At 46.3% G+C, this 19,812-nt stretch overlaps 1 protein-coding gene and 1 long non-coding RNA gene across 6 annotated transcripts in view; one reads left to right on the forward strand and one right to left on the reverse strand.

Moving 5' to 3' along the window:
• LOC146833372 (uncharacterized) overlaps positions 1-14,345 on the reverse strand; it is a 60,117-nt gene extending 45,772 nt beyond the window's left edge. Inside the window, exon 1 of the long non-coding RNA XR_014960573.1 lies at positions 14,152-14,345. This is a non-coding gene — a long non-coding RNA (uncharacterized LOC146833372). The remainder of the gene's footprint in view (positions 1-14,151) is intronic.
• The window catches only part of LOC146833373 (serine hydrolase-like protein), a 143,439-nt gene that overhangs the window by 20,678 nt on the left and 102,949 nt on the right, over positions 1-19,812 (forward strand). For 3 of the 5 annotated variants that reach the window (XM_085601160.1, XM_085601166.1, XM_085601169.1), the window contains one exon: positions 14,281-14,410. The exons of the other annotated variants lie outside the window; for them this stretch is intronic. The gene's annotated coding sequence lies outside the window, so the exon portion shown is untranslated. Of the gene's footprint in view, positions 1-14,280; positions 14,411-19,812 lie in introns of those variants that run through there. 5 annotated transcript variants of the gene reach the window in all.

Raw genomic sequence — 19,812 nt, forward strand, 5'->3', positions numbered from 1 at the left:
AGTTGTAACTTTGAGAAATAAAAGTACAACTTGTCACAAGGATTTTAGTGTCAGTTCGGACACTTTGTGAATAGTGCGCAGTTACACACAGGTTCTCTTCCTGTCATTAACTCTCGTGAAATCAAATTTGCCAGGTAGGGTGTACACCACTTGCTTGTGGTCTCAAAAGTGATTTCAAGCTGGAGAATTTTTTGCCACTAGTTCTTACAATTTATTTTTATGAAATGCTCATTCAGTGCAAACTCTTTTTATCTGTCCTGCTAGACGGTTGAGTCTTTTTCCCTAAGCTGCGCATAACTTTCCTATTCTCACTCATCTGTCTTCAAAGATGTTGCACCCACATACCAAGTTTTTTTCAAGGATCACAAAACCTCATGGTGATGTAGTTCAGCTTATCTGTAGCACAAATTAACTACTCATACTATTTTCCCCATATGAAATTTTTTCTGATGCTATATAGAACACTGTTCTTCTGTACAAAATCTGATCCTACTTTACTCCTCTTCCATGTACAATCTGAAGACTATGTTATGTAATGTGGGATCAGCTATAAACATTGAAATCAGCTTGCTGATCTAAGTAAATCTCATAATATTGACCTTTGTTGCCTAAGTCTTGGATACAGTAAAATTCCAAATCACACACTACATGAACTATTACCAGATATCAATCAGATCTTGAGAGCTGGGCCTCAATACTCATGCGTTAAAATGACTTATGGATTTAGGATATAACAATCTCCTACAATCATGTATGGATCTGTCCCTTACCCAGTGGGTGGTAGAGCCTTCACATACGCGGCACATCCTGGATCTGATATTTGCCAGGGAAGACTCAGTGGAAGTTGTAAGTGTTTCCCCAGTTGGCTGGTCTGATCATCATCTGATAAAATTTGATGTGTTTAATATCAATCGCAATAATATGGCTAGGAAGGAGATAAGATGTTTTCTTGGCAAGGCCTGCTGAGGAATATTAGCCCCTCCCCGACATTCCATCTGGAAGGTCTGTTCGATCCGGGGAAAGATGTGGAGGATAATTATACTACCTTTTGCTTACATATAAAGAATTATCTTGATCCGATTGTGCCGCAGAAAATGATCAGAAGAGGTGGTAAACCCTCAATGCCCTGGTATAATACTGCCCTGAAAAATTCAAAGTTGGGATGTAGACAGGCCGAGCGAAAATGGAGGCAGGTGTATGCGGAGGTAGACAAAATTCTCTGGAAAGAGCAAATCTCTAGTTACAAGAAAAGTATTGCTGCTGCTAAAGCTGAGTACTTTGCTGATAAAATCTTGAAGGTCCCAAATAGCTCTAAGAGAATTTTCAAAATATTGAATGATATTGCTAATCTGGTGTGAACTAAAAATAAGGTCCTTCCTACACAGGAACTCTGTGATAGCCTAGCTGACTTTTTCATCGATAAGATTAGTAAAATTATTGAAGGGTTGGAAGAAAATAACAGGTCTGTTAAGACCGATGGTCCCACACAGGATAAACAGGAAGACACGAGAGTGATGAGGAAGGCTCCGGCCTTCATTCCTGTTTTGGACCACTTTGATACAATCTCTACGGAGGTGTTTGAGCAACTTGCTGTGGGGGTGTCCTCCGGTTCACCCCTAGACCCCTTCTCACATAAGGTCTGGAAAGCGTTTAGATCTGAACTGTTTCCTCCACTTAGACAGCTGTGTAATCAATCCCTGCTTTAAGGGATGGTTCCATCTTGCTGGAAGCAAGCAGTTGTTTTCCCCCTTCTGAAGAAGCCTTCACTTGACCCGGCGTGTCTTAAAAACTATAGGCCTATTTCACTCCTCCCATACCCAGTAAAGATCATCGAGCGCCATGTGAGTCGAGCACTCTCCCAGTTCCTTGAGGCAAACGATCTACTGTACGAGGTCCAGTTTGGATTTCGCCCGGGACATGGGACAGAGACTGCCCTATTGACCGTGTTGGACGATCTTCGTCTGCATGCAGACAAGGGTCAACATGCCATCTTGATCCTATTAGATCTGTCTGCCGCATTCGACACGGTCAATCACAGGGTCCTCTTGGAGCGGTTGGAAGAAGTGGGGGTAACCGGTCTAGCATTGAAATGGCTCCACTCATATCTTTCTGATAGAAGTCAAGCCGTAGCTCTTCCCCCCTTTCTGTCTAAATTCACCAAATTCCATCATGGTGTACCGCAGGGTTCCGCAATAAGCCCCATTCTGTTTAATGTCTACATGCGTCCCCTGGTGGATATTATTAAATCTTATGGCATAGGCATGGTAAACTATGTAGATGACACCCAGTTGATTTTATCACTGGAGGGAGAGCAGTCATCATCCTTGGAGAATTTTCACGCATGTATGCAGAGTGTGGCTTGTTGGCTAAGAACTAATTCGCTGCAATTTAATGCAGATAAAACTGAAATTCTTTGCACTAAGGGTGGGAAAGTGACCCATCCCCTTCCGGTCAACTTCTGGCCTATTCTTGCAGACGCCCCATTGCGACCTTCTGGGGCACTCCGCAACTTGGGAGTCATATTTAACCCCTTGAATGCCCATGACGAGCTGGACTCGTCATGGCACACAGTTCTCGTGCGCCCATGACGAGTCCAGCTCGCCATGAGGCATTCCCTGGGGAATCCCTCTGGTGCGGGCACCAGAGTGATTCCCTTTAATTAAAAATAGCCTCGGGAGCTGGGGAAGAGCTTCCCCAGCTCCCGAGGCCCCCCTCCTGCTTTCCGTGTAATGACGATCGGCACGCACGTCGCACCGACGTCATTGCACTGAAACTGAAACTGAAATGAGCCGAGAGGCTCATTTCAGTTTCACTTTCTACGTGCTCAGGGGGCTATCTCAGCCCCCTGAGCACGTAGGAAGACGGGAGAGGTATCGTTGGAAAGGGGAGAATCTCCCCTTTCCAATGGTACCCCTCTCCAGTGGATCCCTGCTTGGGGATCGCCACAGGAGGGCGATCCCCAAGCAGGGATCCACCCAGTAGACACCAGGGAGGGGGGAGCGGCCCCTTGGGCAAGGGCCTTTGCTCCCCCCATATGACTTTGGCACCATTGAGTCTTTTGCCCCCCCTGGAGGGCAGATGGGGGCAGTAGCCCCCAATCTGCCCCCCCGGGGGGGGCAAAAAGCCCACTAGACACCAGGGAATTAAAAAGAACAAAAAAATAAGGGTGGGGGCTGCCCAAAACGGGCAGGCCCATGCCCCCACCCCACCCCCCAATTATTACAGACTTTCTGCCCCCCCGGGGGCAGATGGGGCATTGGCCCCTAATCTGCCCCTTCGGTGGGGCAGAAAGCCCACTAAACACCAGGGATTTGTTTTAGTTTTTTATTAGGGTGGGGGCTGCCCGAAACGGGCACGCCAATGCCCCCACCCACCCACCATCATTACAGCCTTTCTACCCCCCACGGGGGCAGATGGGGCATTGGCCCCTAATCTGCCCCTTCGGGGGGCAAAAAGCCCACTAGACACCAGGGAATTTAAAATAAAAAAAAATAGGGGTGGGGCAATGGGCCTGCCCGTTTTGGGCAGCCCCCACCCCTATTTTTGGGGCAAGGGCCTTTGCTCCCCCCATATGACTTTGGCACCATTGAGTCTTTTTGCCCCCCCTGGGGGGCAGATGGGGGCAGTAGCCCCTAATCTGCCCCCCCGGGGGGGGGCAAAAAGCCCACTAGACACCAGGGAATTAAAAAGAAAAAAAAAATAGGGGTGGGGGCTGCCCAAAACGGCAGGCCCATGCCCCCACCCCCCAATTATTACAGTCTTTCTACCCCCCCGGGGGCAGATGGGGCATTGGCCCCTAATCTGCCCCTTTGGGGGGGCAGAAAGCCCACTAAACACCAGGGATTTGTTTTTAGTTTTTTGTTAGGGTGGGGACTGCCCGAAACGGGCACGCCAATGCCCCCACGCACCCGCCACCATTACAGCCTTTCTGCCCCCCTGGGGGGCAGATGGGGCATTGGCCCCCAATCTGCCCCCCCGGGGGGGCAAAAAGCCCACTAGACACCAGGGAATTTAAAATAAAAAAAAAAAGGGGTGGGGCATGGGCCTGCCCGTTTTGGGCAGCCCCCACCCCTATTTTTGGGGCAAGGGCCTTTGCTCCCCCCATATGACTTTGGCACCATTGAGTCTTTTTGCCCCCCCCTGGGGGGCAGATGGGGGCAGTAGCCCCCGATCTGCCCCCCTGGGGGGGCAAAAAGCCCACTAGACACCAGGGAATTAAAAAGAAAAAAAAAATTGGGGTGGGGGCTGCCCAAAACGGGCAGGCCCATGCCCCCACCCCACCCCCCAATTATTACAGACTTTCTGCCCCCCCGGGGGCAGATGGGGCATTGGCCCCTAATCTGCCCCTTCGGTGGGGCAGAAAGCCCACTAAACACCAGGGATTTGTTTTAGTTTTTTTTTAGGGTGGGAGCTGCCCGAAACGGGCACGCCAATGCCCCCACCCACCCACCATCATTACAGCCTTTCTACCCCCCACGGGGGGCAGATGGGGCATTGGCCCCTAATCTGCCCCTTCGGGGGGCGGAAAGCCCACTAGACACCAGGGATTTTTTTTAGAAAGTAAAAATAAGGGTGGGGGCTGCCCAAAACAGGCATGCCCATGCCCCCACTCCCGCATTCATTAGTCTTTCTGCCCCCTCTGGGGGGCAGATGGGGCATCGGCCCTTAATCTGCCCCTTCGGGGGGGCAGAAAGCCCACTAAACACCAGGGATTTGTTTTTAGAAGGTTTTTTTAGGGTGGAGACTGCCCGAAACGGGCACGCCAATGCCCCCACCCACCCGCCACCATTACAGCCTCTCTGCCCCCCCCGGGCGGCAGATGGGGCATTGGCCCCATATCTGCCCCTTCGGGGGGGTGGGTGGAAAGCCCACTTGACGCCAGGGATTTTTTTCGCGCAATTTTATTTAGGGTGATGGATTTTATTTAGGGTGAAGGCTGCCCGAAACGGGCACGCCAATGCCCCCGCCACCATTACAGCCTTTCTGCCCCCCCCGGGGGGCAGATGGGGCAGTGGCCCCCAATAAGCCCCCCCCCAGAGGGGCAGGAAGCCCACTATCCACCAGGGATTTTTGCACAATTGTTTTTAGGGTGTGGGCTGCCCGAAAGGGGCCCGCCAATGCGCCCACCCTCCCCCCCCCCACAAAAATGACAGTCTTTCTGCCCCCCAGGAGGCAGATGGGAGCTGTAGCCCCCAATCTGGCCCCTCCTGTTTTTATCGGGAGACCCGAGAAAACGCTGGGTGGTAGGAAATGTATGTCAGCCCGGTGATGCCACAACTTTCCCACACAAAAAGGTGATTTTTTCAGCTAAATTTGAGGTTTGCAGGGCAATCTGGGTAAGGAAACGTTGGGGAATCCACGCAAGCCATACCTCCCTGGAATCCCCCGGGTGTCTAGTTTTTAGAAATGTGTGGGTTTGGTAGGTTTCCCTAGGTAGCTGCCGAGCACCGGGCCAAAAACCCAGGTGACCCCCTTTGCAAAACGGGGTCGTTCTGAGGTTGGCAATTTTCATGTCGCCTCAATACGTTTTGGGCCCTTGCCTGTCGCGGGTACTTGGGCCTCCCACACGAGTGAGGCACCGTTTTTATCGGGAGACCCGGGGGAACGCTGGGTGGTAGGAAATTTGTGTCAGCCCGGTGATGCCACAGCTTTCCCACACAAAAATGTGTGAAAAAGGTGATTTTTTCAGCCAAATTTGAGGTTTGCAGGGCATTCTGTGTAAGGAAACGTTGGGGGATCCACGCAAGCCATACCTCCCTGGAATCCCCCTGGTGTCTAATTTTCAGAAATGTGTGGGTTTGGTAGCTTTCCCTAGGTGGCCGCCGAACACCGGGCCAAACACCCAAGTGACCCCCCTTGCAAAACCAGGTCGTTTTGAGATAGGCAATTTTCATGTCGCCTCACTACGTTGTGGGCCCTTGCCTGTCGCGGGTACTTGGGCCTCCCACACGAGTGAGGCACCGTTTTTATCGGAAGACCCGGGGGAACGCTGGGTGGTAGTAAATTTGTATCAGCCCGGTGATGCCACAACTTTCCCACACAAAAATGTGTGAAATATGTGATTTTTTTCAGCTAAATTTGAGATTTCCAGGGCATTCTGGGTAAGGAAACGTTGGGGGATCCATGCAAGCCATAACTCCCTGGAATCCCACGGGTATCTAGTTTTCAGAAATGTGTGGGTTTAGTAGGTTTCCCTAGGTGCCGGCAGAGCTAGGGTTCAAAAACTACAGCTAGGCACTTTGCCAAAAAAGGTTCATTTTTCACTGCGAAACTGAGGTGTGTCCACGATGCGTTTTGCGCAGTTTCCTGTCGCGGGCACTAGGCCGACCCACACAAGTGAGGTACCATTTTTCTCGGAAGACTTTGGGGAACGCGGGGTGGGTGGAAATTTGTGGATCCGCGCAGATTCCAGAACTTTCCACCAGAGAAATGTGGGGAAAATGTGTTTTTTTGGCAATGTTTTAGATTTGCAAGGGATTCTGGGTAACAGAACCTGGTGGGAGGCAGTCAAGTCACCCCATCCTGGATTCCCCTGGGTGTCTAGTTTTCAAAAATGTATAGGTTTGCTAGGTTTCCCTAGGTGCCGGCAGAGCTATGGTTAAAAAACTACATCTAGCCACTTTGCCAAAAAAGGGTCATTTTTCACAGCAAAATTGAGGTGTGTCCACGTTGCGTTTTGCGCCGTTTCCTGTCGCGGGCACTAGGCCGACCCACACAAGTGAGGTACCATTTTTCTCGGAAGACTTTGGGGAACGCGGGGTGGGTGGACATTTGTGGATCCACGCAGATTCCAGAACTTTCCACTAAAGAAATGTGGGGAAAATGTGTTTTATTTTGGCAATTTTTTAGGTTTGCAAGGGATTCTGGGTAACAGAACCTGGTGGGAGGCAGTCAAGTCACCCCATCCTGGATTCCTCTGGGTGTCTAGTTTTAAAAAATGTATAGGTTTGCTAGGTTTCCCTAGGTGCCGGCAGAGCTATGGTTCAAAAACTACAGCTAGGCACTTTGCCAAAAAAGGGTCATCTTTCACTATGAAATTGAGGTGTGTCCACGTTACGTTTTGCGCCGTTTCCTGTCGCGGGGAACTAGGCTCACCCACACAAGTGAGGTACCATTTTTCTCGGAAGACTTTGGGGAACGCGGGGTGGGTGGAAATGTGTGGATCCGCGCAGATTCCAGAACTTTCCACCAGAGAAATGTGGGGAAAATGTGTTTTTTTGGCAATTTTTTAGATTTGCAAGGGATTCTGGGTAACAGAACGTGGTGGGAGGCAGTCAAGTCACCCCATCCTGGATTCCCCTGGGTGTCTAGTTTTCAAAAATGTATAGGTTTGCTAGGTTTCCCTAGGTGCCGGCAGAGCTTGGGTTAAAAAACTACAGCTAGGCACTTTGCTAAAAAAGGGTAATTTTGCATTGTGAAAATGTGGTGTGTTCACGTTGGGTTTTGAGCCATTTCCTGTCGTGGGCACTATGCCTACCCCTACAAGTGAGGTACCATTTTTATCGGGAGACTTAGGGTAATTCAGATTTGTAAATGAACTGTTATTACCTATTGACTTTTGATGCATTTCTGCCTTCCAAATGAAAGACATTGTGTAAAAAAGAAGTCATTCTAAAAAATGACTGATAATTCTCATGCTAGTATGAGTATTCCCAATTTCGGAAATGTGCAAATATCTACTGTTTCTAAATTCTATATTTTGTTCCCATTTCAGAAATACATAGGTGTCTTTCATACCGATTTTTCCATGTACACATTTTTACAGAATAATTACTATATACCCCGTACATAATAAAAAACCATTGCAAGTTGCTGCTCAGTTTTTGGCTCTGGGTTCGTCGGGTTCTTGGTGAACCTACAAGTCCTATATATCCCCACAACCAGTAATGTCCAGAGGATGTAACGGTATATTGCTTTCAAAGAGCTGTCATAATTAGAAGAAGTTACAGGTGAAAACGTTGACACAAAAGGCTTTTTTTTCAACACATTTTCAATTTATCCTATATTTAACTGTTAGTTTCTATAAAGAAACCTTGATGGATCTACACAAATGACCCCTTGCTGAATTCAGAATTTTGTCTACTTCTCTGAAATGTATAGCTTTCCAGGATCCATTATTGCTTTTGTACCCATTTCTACCATTAACTGGAAGGCGGTCGAAAGCACAAAAAATAACAAAAATAGGCTATGTCCCAGAAAAATGCCAAAGCTGTGTAAAAAATGTTGGGTTTCTGACAAAAGTCTGGTATCCCCTAAAAGCTGGGAAAATTGTGATTTCAGCCCCACAAACCCTTTTTTGATAACAATTGCAGGGAAAAACCCAGATGCTTTCATTTGCAGCCTGTTTTTCCCATTTTTCAAAAAAAAAAAACCTAAATTTTGCTGTATTTTGGCTCATTTCTGTGACCCCTCCAGGGGAATCCACAAACCCTGAGTACCTTCAGAATCCCCATGATGTTGGAAGAAAAGGACGCAAATTTGGCATGGATACCTTATGTGGTCAAAAAGTTACAGGGGCCTCAGCACGTACTACCCCAAATAGCCAAAAAAGGGCGTGGCACAGGAGACCTGGCAGCGAAGGGGTTAATGAAAAATTGAGAATATGGCAGCCAAATTGGCACTGACGCGCCCTCGTCATTCTTCCTCTACTCAGGCCCTTGCGGAGCTGCACTGGCTTCCCATAGCACAGAGGATTCACAAGTCCCTTTGTGTTTAAGGCACTGCATGGTCTGGGTCCCATACCATTACAGAGTAAATTCTGCTGGTATGCACCTTCTCGCTGCCTTCGATCCTTCACAGCTTACTGGGTGGAAGTACCTCAGATCAGAAGAGCTAAGCTAGGGGGACAAGCTTTTAGTGTCGCTGCTGCGAGACTTTGGAATAAATTGCCCCTGGAGCTGCGACAGTTGAAAGACCTTTTAGTCTTTCGTAAACAACTTAAAACCTGGCTTTTCCCTAGAATCTAACATCTTTCTGTCTATATTTTCATAATTGTCCCTGCTTTTCCCGCTTTAGCGCCAGAATGCTCGTTGAGTTGCAGTGCGCTCTATAAGTTCTTTTTACATTACATTACATTACTGCAGTAATTCTTGACAGATCGCGCCCTACCATTTTTTCTGCCACTTTTCAATTCAGTGTCAAGGCAGGTAAAAGGTGTAGTGCCTCATAGTTCTGTACTCTCCCCTCTTCTTTTAAATATTAGATGTTACCATTAACCTTCTTGTTTCATGATAAGGGATTATAGTTTTACATCTTCAATGAAGAAACCCAACTGTTGTTTAATCTAACAGCTCTGTAGGCAGGGTCTCTTTCCACCTCCAGCCACATGCATGTTGGATTAACTGATATCATAATCAGCATCCACCAATAGATGCTCTCTAGTCTCCTTAAATTGAGGCCATTAAAAACTGAATTTCTGATAGATTAAAAATGACAAACTGAACATGGCTTACTGGCCCGCAGGGGTAGGGTGTCTCCCTCCGGTTTGGACTATGCAGATGCCAAGTGCTTTTTTGGTGCCTGTGTGCTTTGAGGTTGTGGGTAGTTGTCAATAATGGACCAGTACTGAGAACTCTGAAGTTAAGACTCTAAGGTAGTGAAAGTTTCTCACAGTGCCTGTCAGTGGGTCATAAGGTTGCTCCAGATACATGCTAAAACAAATGCTGGCCTCTCTGCAGCGCACTTATTACAGTATTCACATATGCCAATTGTGACTGTGCAAAAAAGTGTGAAAGATATACACGGATGTTGAATTATTGACAAAGTAAAAGTAAAGCAAATTCTGTGCTTAAAGGAGTATGTGTGGTGGGGGTGATGTAGCGAAGGAGCTGCTAGGAAGTATATTCAGGATCAATGTATCAATAGTGAAAGAATGGAAGGCTATTCTGACCTTGCCAGAAATGAAAGTCATAACTTACAGATCCTGACATCTTTAACGGCACTCAGAACTTAAAATTCATTACTTACAGATCACAGCATGTTTTATTGGCTCTTAGGAGCAGGCAGCAGCTAATTTGTTGGCGTGCCAATAACTCCCTTACCCATCACTAACACTGTGATCTCAGGGGGGAGCTTTCAAGATGCCATATGTAAGAACATGCACTTAACATTTCTTAAACTTTTTCTCTTCGTTGTAAGGGAAAGAAAGTCACTTGATTGTTAGAAGGAGGACTGCTACTCGAACAACAGGGTCATCGAGAGTGAAATCCAGTTTGCGTAAGGCATTGCAATAAGGTACGTGTTTGTTTGAGAGATGGGTGAAGGGGCAGTGCTGAAGTCTTCTCTCACTATTTTTTTAAAACGTAACTTGCAGAGCCTCAGCGGTGGTATGTGCATATACACACTGCAGTAGTTTTGGGAGCACCCACCAAAAGCCTGGATAAGCTGGAATTACTGTTTATCCATTTACCATGGAACTAATCTTTTATCCATATTTTATATATAAGAAGATATTTTTGTAAAGGCTTTTTTGAAACAGCAGTTTTTAAAAACCTACTCTACCTCATGCAGCTGTATAATTGCAGTCATGTGCTATTCATTAACGTGCAGCTTACGCATTTTGTATCTTAGGTAAAGCACACGTCTGACATGGACCGTTTTTGGCTGCCAAAAGACAGTAGGGTTCTCAAGCAAAAGGTTGAAACAGAAAGAGAGAGAAAAGCTACAAAAATAAGGAAGTATGATGCCTCCTATTTAGACTGTGCTTTCATCTGCATCGTTGTTAGTGTTAGTGGGGAATTTAGGCCACACTGTGTGGTTTGACCTTTGCCAACGACAACTTGAAACCAACAAAACTAAGGCGTCACCTGGAAATGAAGCATAGGTTTATAGCAGGAAAGAGTAGAGAGTTTTTTTGTCAAGAAGTTTTAATGGATGACTCAATAGAAAGAAATAGTGAAAAATGTGACATCCACCACAGCAAATGCATTGAAAGCATCATACCAAGTAGCATACCATATTACCAAAAATAAAAAGCCATTTACAGATGGAGAAAATGTGATTTTCCCAGCAATTCTTGATGTGGCTAAGACAGTGCTTGGTGATAAAGCAGCAGAGAAGTTCAAAACTATACCCGTCTCGGACATAACAGTTTGCCACCGCATCTTCGACATGTCGGAAGATATGCGCACTGACAGCTCATAGCCCGGTTAAAATTTAGTTTGCTTGCTTTGCAGTTGGAAGAAGCAACTGACTTTTTAAAGGAAGCACATTTAATTGTTTATGTCCGATACTGTTATGGAGCAGCATTATTGGAAGATTTTTTATTCTGCAAGCCAATTAAGGGGCGAGCAACAACATCCAACTTGTTTGACATTGTTAATAACGTCCTGGATCATCATGGCTTAAAATAGGAAACCTGTAGGAATCTGCACAGATGGTTCTCCTTCCATGTGTGGTGCTAGGGCTGGCTTAAAATCTAGTTTTGACAATGGCTCCACGTACTCTGTGAACCCACTGTATGATACACCAGGAAGCCTTGCTGCCTGAAACATGGATGGTGAACTTCAGGGTGTACTGAACCCTGCAGTTAAAATAGTTAATGTAATTATGACCCATCCAACAATAGCTAGTCTTTTTGAAATTTATGTGAAGAAATGGGAGCTGAACATGATGGCTTGCTGCTTCACACAGAAGTCCGATGGCCTTCCCGAGGGCAGGTGCTGAATTGTATTTTTGAATTAAAGAATCAAGTACGGCAGTTTCTTATAGATTTGGACTCCTGCAAAGCAGAACAACTATGCAATCCCCTCTGGCTTGTGCTTTTGGTATACCTTGCTGATATCTTTGAGAAATTAAATTCCCTGAATCAAGGAGCTGAAATAACTTATTTTACCATGTACAAAAAAAATCTGCTTTCAAGAAGAAGCTAGAGTTATACAGAAGAATAATTGATGCTGGCCTGTTTGATGCTCTTGAGGAAACAGAATATGAACTTCTACATGTTGCAGAGTTAATACAAAATCAGCTGACATCTCTCGAGGACCGTTTTCAAAAGTATTTCCCTGAGGAAAACAATATCAACGACTGGGTCTGTCAACCATTTCCAGCAGATGTGGATAGCCATCTCCGAGTTTGCATTCAGGAAGAACCAACTGATCACCAAAGTGACTGCACACTGCGGATGCAATTTAGCATATTTTCATCAGGGGAGTTTTGGCTGAAGATGTATGCAGAACATTTATCTTCAAGGGAAATTCCTATCAAAACTCTCCTGCCTTTGAGGTACGTCATATTTATGCAAGATTGGGTTCTCTGCACTTGCAGTATTGTAGACTAAGTACGGAATCAAGGCTGGAAAGGAGCACAAACTCAGGATGGCAGGTGGAACACATCCTCAGAATGGCAGTAGCAGAAATCCATCCACAAATTGACAGTCTCCGTGGTGAAAAACAGGCACACCCGTCATATTTTTTTTGGTTTTTTTTTTGATTTTTATTTTATTAGAAACCGTTAGCACACAATAAAAGACATACAAGGGCCTACAACCACCAGGGCCGGCCGCTATAGAGCCCGCGGGCCCGCAGTGTAACGCCATACATTCAAATGAACCAGCGGCAAAGCACCCGGCAGTCCGTAAGCACCTATAACAGACCATGGCCATAGGCCAGGAGCGGTTTAAAACAACGGTTTCATTTTTTATTAAACATAAAACACACTCAAGGCAATGAGAGTCCGAGATAGCAGCGTGCTCTTCCCAGGACGGGGAACAACATACAGTGTCCAAAGCGATTCTGGTCCAGAAGCGGTGAAGGGGGGCAATGGGAAAACAAAGCATGGAACACACATCACACACTCCCGCAGAATGCGCGGCTAGGAGGTCAAAGCAATATCGACCTCTAATGGCAAAGGCGGGGCGCAGATACGGCCTCGATATAAATTCCACGGACCCCATACCCTACTCCATTTCCCTGGCTTACCTCTCGCCACATACACCGTCTTTTCCCTAAACATACACCAGTCCATATTCTCCTTCCATACATCAACCGTGGGTGGCCTCGGGGAGCCCCATAGCTGTGCAATGTTACGCTTAGCCACCATATACCCCAAGGTCACCCACTGCGTCTGTGCCGCATTGCAATCATTCGGTTCCCAGACATTCACGTCACATTCGTTTTGAAAGTGTTTTTATCAATGTAAGTCAAATTATTTGTTAAAGCACCATTGTAAATTGTTTTGTGCAAAACATTTCTTGGAGACTTCATTTGACCTTTGTAAAAAGCATCTGTCGACTAACCACAGGTGCTCCCAAACCTCCAGTATACTAAACACTCTTAATTCGTATCATTTTTTTTGCCATATATGATCTGGACTCTGCCAGTGAAATGACTGTCGATGATGCAGAGCACTAGCTTACAGAAATTTTTGTGAGGTAGTGTGGGGGCTTGATGCCTAAACGAGTTTTGAAGGGGGCTTTCGCCAAAACAAGTTTGAAGACCCCTGCTTTAGCATTCATGAAATGCTTAAATCTGCTGCTGAAACCTCCAACTTTCAAAAGGGAAAGGCTTATGGTGCAATCTTTCTCAGATAATGTGACTAGAAGTTGTCATTAGCAACCTCCAAACCTTCACACCACCACCTATTTTCAAATCTTCAGGGAGAACCTTAAAACTTCAGTACATTTGTATTTCTGTAACACTAATCGCTTTAACTTCTCTAAATATGTAATACGTAACTACCCCCATAAGTAACCTAGTAGCTATTAATATAATCACTTACTCCCATGTTACTCTAAACTTCTCATGTAACGATCTTTCGCTCTATTGTAAAGCTCTCTGACACCTCTGGATAAAATCAGCGCAACTCCCGCCCTACTTAAAACAGAAACAGCGCAAGCGCATAAGCAAAATAGCCGCCACCTATGCGTAGCAGCGAGAACTCGCTGTTAGATCCATTTTATTTCGAAAGGTGGCTTGGCGGCCATGTTGAACTAAGCGCTCATCTGTAGGTTTCCAAAGGTATTGGTCCATAACGCATTCCAGATAAAATTTGAGAACCATTTTATGTTTGGTAGGAGATGTAAATAACATAAATGCATTTTTTGAAATAACGAGCGATTAGTTCCTTTGCATGTTTGAGAACATTTACAATGCATTGCAGATTCAATGGATCTTAACAGCTTAAATAATTAGAAATCAGTGCACATATTCCTACCTGCCGCAGGCATATTGCTAGCTTCGCTTTCGGATTTCGTTATTCAGCTCACTCCCCGCATCGTTTTGTATTGAGGTTGTTGGTCACTATGTTATTACTTCCTACGTCACTTTTGTCCTCACTGTCCAGGACTTCCTCGAGCAAACATCAACTTTTGAAACGCGTCGGTTGCCTTGGTGGTCTCACTCGTAGTCTCGAGTGCTGATTGGATGATAAGTGGGACTGGTGGCTGGCGTCACGTTCTGGAAACACTGCTCAGGTAAAATCGACCCTTTGATCTGGCTATGCTAAACAACCGGTTAATTTTATAGCCTTTCAGTACTAAGTTCCCGAATCTTCAGTTTATTTAAAGGAATTGTTTCATCAATTCACATATTGCTTTGCGCTTTTCTTAAAATGCTTATTTGTACCGAGGACATTAGAACGCTTCGCAAGGATGAGTAAGTCAGATATGAAAAATCTCTCATGGATATGATACTTTAGTGTATCCAAGTTAGTTTTATGCCTAGTGGGTTACATGCAATGCATTTGGATGCCCATTCTCTGTGTACGGTTACCAGATGATTCCTTGACATTGTGACCAGGTGGCTTCATATAACCAGGATCCACTTATCTATTCCTGTACAATGTTTTTGCATATCATTGTTAGCAGGTGGATCCGTTGGATCAAAAAAACAAACAAGATTACAACAGAGCCCACTGATATACAAATGCAGGGACGGCATGAAAAAGTGGTGTCCCGTTGACATACAGCCAGCTGGTCACCCCATGTTCATTGGGTACCCTGTGTTCTAGTTCTGGGCTTTCATTTGCAAGCGTGCTTAGGCAGTTGTTTTGCTTTGAAAGAACCAATATCACAACTCCCAATATGCATTTAGTTCTTTAAAGAAAGCGAAGGATTTGGAAAGTGTGTACCGCATGACACAGAGCCATAAAGTGACTGGTCAGTGACCAAAAGAGAATAATGAAGATTGTAGGCAAGTGATCGGGTCATTATCATAGTGCGCGTGGGTACCAACTAGAACTAGACATTTTGGAATGAAATTTGGTGTGAAACAAATATATAGTTTGCTTCTTGTCACGTGGACTACATTTGGCACCTATGAATTCTGAGCAAGAAGAAAGCAGATGGTTACATCTCTGACAGAAACCTCTGTGACTCCTACCCCCATCTCCAACCATTCTTGGCCTAATTATTCCAGGGTTGAAAAACGATAAATCAACATTTGCAGTTACACGTTGTTGATTACCCTGTTTCTCCAGCTGCGCGAATCAACTATTTCTCTGATGCATACAAAATGGGAGTAATCATTCCAGACTGCTGACATGTTCTCTCTATTCTCTCCTATCCCCTTTCCATCGTCATCTTTATAGGTCATTTTTTACAAGTGCCACTCCTTTGCAGTATTATTTGAGGTTTAAAGTGCATCATTATGTGAGGACTGCATTTCCCATGCTGCTCTGAGGGAAGAGAGGGAGCATGGAGAAAGCCCTTTCATCTGAAACACCTGTGGCTGCCAATGAGAGCTATAAAGTGCAGAGACACTTCCCACTGCATGAGACGTGTCCTGGCCGTCCTGCACCAGTCAGCTCCAGGGTGGGCAGGGGCGGCTGCTGGCAACCAGAAGTGGTTGGGCAGTGGGTGGAGGCGGGGGTTAAAAAGTAAAAATAAAGTACCACCTGTGTATAGCCACCGCCTCTCCCCCGTCCTCTTCTGTGCCCGACACTGGCAGCACACAGGCTCCCAGACTCCCCTAAGTCAATCACAACGCTGCTATCATGCTGGTAATGGTCAGAGCTCCGTGGTTTGCTACTCAGACAGTGCCTAGGACTGGTCTCCACCCAGCTGTGCAAAACAGCCGAGTGAAGAAATGCTAAGTGCACATGTTGGTTTGGCCATCATAAGACTGCCAGCCAAACCGTCATGCGCACTTATCATCCCCACCACTCATCCTCCCTGCTGGCTGCTGGTGTCAGGTTAGCACAGCCTGCCCCACCCTGACTCAGCACTGAGAAATAAAATGATAATAACATTTTGTTATTATCATTTTATTTTTCCTTTTCGCACTGCTCTGAGAGCAGTGGGACGACGCTCCTCCGCAATACTTGTACAGTAGCAAGCTTTCTAAGCGGACAAAGAGGGTCTCCAGGTATCTTTACTCCCCCCTGACTATCTATCCTGAACTTTTGCTAAAAACAATATGGGCAAGAGAAAATCTGCTGTCCTAAGCTCAACCAGTGTGGCCCGCAAGAAACAATTATCAGGCACCTTCAGCAGATTCCTGACAAATGCCATGGGCGCGCTAAATATGCAAATTGAACAGGTTGACGAAAGCATGGATGCCACTAAGAAAGCATTGTCCACGGCTACCACTGGCGATCCATCTGTTATTTGCACCCTTTGAAGTGAACCTGTTGAGGGTGCGTTAATGAACCTCCAGGGGCTGTTGAGGTTGTCAATGTCACCGCCAGGGGGCAACCCCTGTGTTTTTAAGGACAACCTGAACATTGCCCACATATCAGATCCATCAAACGAGACAGAAACTGCTTTTCCAATATCTAATAAGTCAAAGGGCAACACAAGCCAGTCAAAGATCAGATCGAGGAATGCCGCAGCCACCACCTAACGCCAAGCCAAAGCAGCCCCAAATGGCCGATTCAAGAGCGACGCACAAAAAGCTGGGGAAGATAGAGTCCCCGCCTGATACCTCAAGGGAGGGCGTAAAACTCACAGACACTGCTCCCTATGATTTAAAACTTTTGGAGGACACGCTTTAAATGTAGTTAGCCCACTCTTTTTAGCACTCAAGGTCATCGAAGGGGCACTAAGATCTGCCAAGGCTTCAGGCGGGGTTGTGTGCTTGCCATGTTTTTAGGTCTCGCTGAGCCCCAGCGCTTGCGCTGGCTCGGAGAGACATTTTATAGTTAGGATTTTCAAAGTGCTGCCGTGGCCTAAAGCTTCAGTGCACGTGAACGTGCACGCGCGAAGCGCCATGTGTCTTTCCTCGGCAGCACGCACGCGATCGCAATCGCTTTCACTTTCGTGGCCGCGTGGCAAAAGCTTGTTGCAGTTGCAAACCGGCCGATTTCTTGTTTGTAGCCACAAAAAAACGGTCGTACTTCTGGCCACCGGTTTTGAATCTGGGCTTAGGCTCAACATCCTGTGATTCTGGTCAGATCACTCCCATCTCCTCGTGTTTAAAAAAGAAAATAATTGTGTGACCTAGTCCAGGCATGTTGTAAGTGCTCTAACATTTATCTGTTTTAGTCACCGTGTTTGACAGCTCCGGATCAATCACTCGCTGCTATTAACATGTAATGTCATCGACGTTTCAAGGAGCATTGTACAATATTCACCTCCGAAAAAAAGTTGTGTGATGCCACTCGTGTGGGGTCATGAAGATCAAAGGGCATTTGATGTAACATTAACTGCCCTTTTGCTGAAATGTTGCCGCTGTGAGTTTCATGGGAAAACAAGGAGCTTTACTGCGCGCGCACTCCCAGTGCAAACAGTTTCTCTCCACAGTAACATGGACGACGTTACCGAGTCTGCTAGTTATCTGCAATTCATGACTAAGTACCCAGTATCTACTTCAAAGCCTGCGAGGGTCATACCACTGGCAATGACACTCGAACAAACACGCATTCCAGTGCTCTGTTTTCATCGCTAGTTTATTTCTTCGTTTGCCATGAGCACATGCTGTGAGCTTTCAAGTGTCAGAAGGAGCAGCAAATTTGCTTTCATCTCCTAAGCCTCATTTTGCATAAAACTTAACTGAAATGAAAGAAAAAGTCAAAACACGAAAGGATAAAACGACCCCTCACTTGAACATGAAATTGTGGAGGTGACAAGTGGCTTCCCTGCCAAGTAATGAAACCATTAAAAGCCCAAGTAATACTTTTAATCCTCAAGGATGAACATATTTGGTTCAACAAATTATCGTGTTTTTTCCATCATTTCATGATAAAGCTACACTTGGGAGCTGATTTAGAGTTTGACGGATACACCAACAAAATGATGGTGTGGTGGAAGAAACACCACCAACGTCTCACCCTACTTTATGGCGGGAGCCGCTGCAAATGAAACATCTGTGTCAGCACTTCCCTTCCCATCATGTTACACCCTGTCTCCAAACTCAGGTTTCTCTCCTGCCTCCTAGCCCTGACCACTTCCAACTCTTTCCCATGACTCCTCCCCTCTGCACCAGTGGCGGCCGGCGAGGGGGGTTGTGGGGTGTCACGGGGTGGGTGTCGCAGTAGAGGTCACGGGGGGGTGCAGTGGGGGTGTCACATGGGGGTGAATAAAAAAAAAAAACTTTCCTTGCCACCGGGTCCCGTGTCCTGCATCTCTGCTCCTGCTCTACTCCCTCCGACTCCAGGAACAGGACTCAGGCAGCCAGGCTGCTTTCCCTAAGCCAATCACAACACTGCAATGCAGAATTGTGAGTGGTTTGAGCGCTTGTGACATGGAGCTCAGCCAGGGGCTCGAAGGGTGGGCATGTTCTCCACACAGTCTGTAATGCAGCATGCGTGGAGAACGGGGAAAGTGCGCATGACTTGTTTGGCGGCCCGAGAGAGCCGACCAAACAGTCATTGCGTACTTAGGAGTAGGCAAACCACTCCAACCCCACCCTGCTCCGAGAGCAGGGCAGCCCCGCCCACTCACCCGCCTGCAAAGCAGTACAAAGCATAAAATGATAATGATGCAAAGTTATTATCATTTTATGTTTCAACTATGCACTGCTTAAAAGCAGTGGGGCGACACTCCTCTGCCATAGCGGAGGAGCCATCACTGCTCTGCACCCTCTTCACTCCGTCCACTTCCTGTTGCTGTGCCACTCCACCACCATCTTAGGTTTCCAGAACTAATATGTATTTCACAGACCCACATTAGCAGTCTGCCTTATGTGGTGAGGGTGGTCAGCCACAGACCCGCACAGAGACACTTCCGCGCAGTTCCTTGACAGGAACTACGATAGTTTACACAGAGGCCTGTCAAAGAGGATGTATCATTGACATTGTGGTGAATTTGTAACCCTAAATTGGGTAATTGGTCTGCCATCATCTTCCGAGGTGCTCACTCATAAAACCGTGAACATGCTGCCGTTGGGAAAGCAGGCTTGCCTATCCTGTAAATTGAGCATGGAAGCAATTGGTTTGGCACCTTTCCTTATAATGCCCATCCCTATGTCGAGGTAGTGTCATGGATCAAAATAATCTGCGCACACAAATTTATGATAAAAGTTGTGTTCATGTATTGGAGCATCCAAACACCTCTGCAGCAGGATTACAACTGCCCAACACACCGTTTAGAATATGGAATGTAATACAAACATCAACAATCTTAGCCAAGGGAGAAAACCAGGTAAAAATACAATGATGTAAGAGATAAAAATGTAGGACCATTACAGAGCCCACATTCTACCACATTAACTTACCACAGGTTGCGATTCCACTTTTCTTCATCCTATGAAGATGCACCATTCACTGTGTGTTGGAAGCCGTTGTCCCAGTCCCGCACTACTGTCACTAAGTGCGCGATCCGGGGCTCCCCACTCAACGTTAGGCCAAGTAAGGACACCGTTTGAGATAGCCCTGCTCACCCCCTTAGTAGCTTGGCAAGAGCAGCCAGGCCTATCTCCAAGGCAATAGTGTTCAGTA

Source organism: Triturus cristatus, chromosome 4_2, assembly GCF_964204655.1.
Source record: "Triturus cristatus chromosome 4_2, aTriCri1.1, whole genome shotgun sequence".
NCBI classification, from domain to species: domain Eukaryota; kingdom Metazoa; phylum Chordata; class Amphibia; order Caudata; family Salamandridae; genus Triturus; species Triturus cristatus.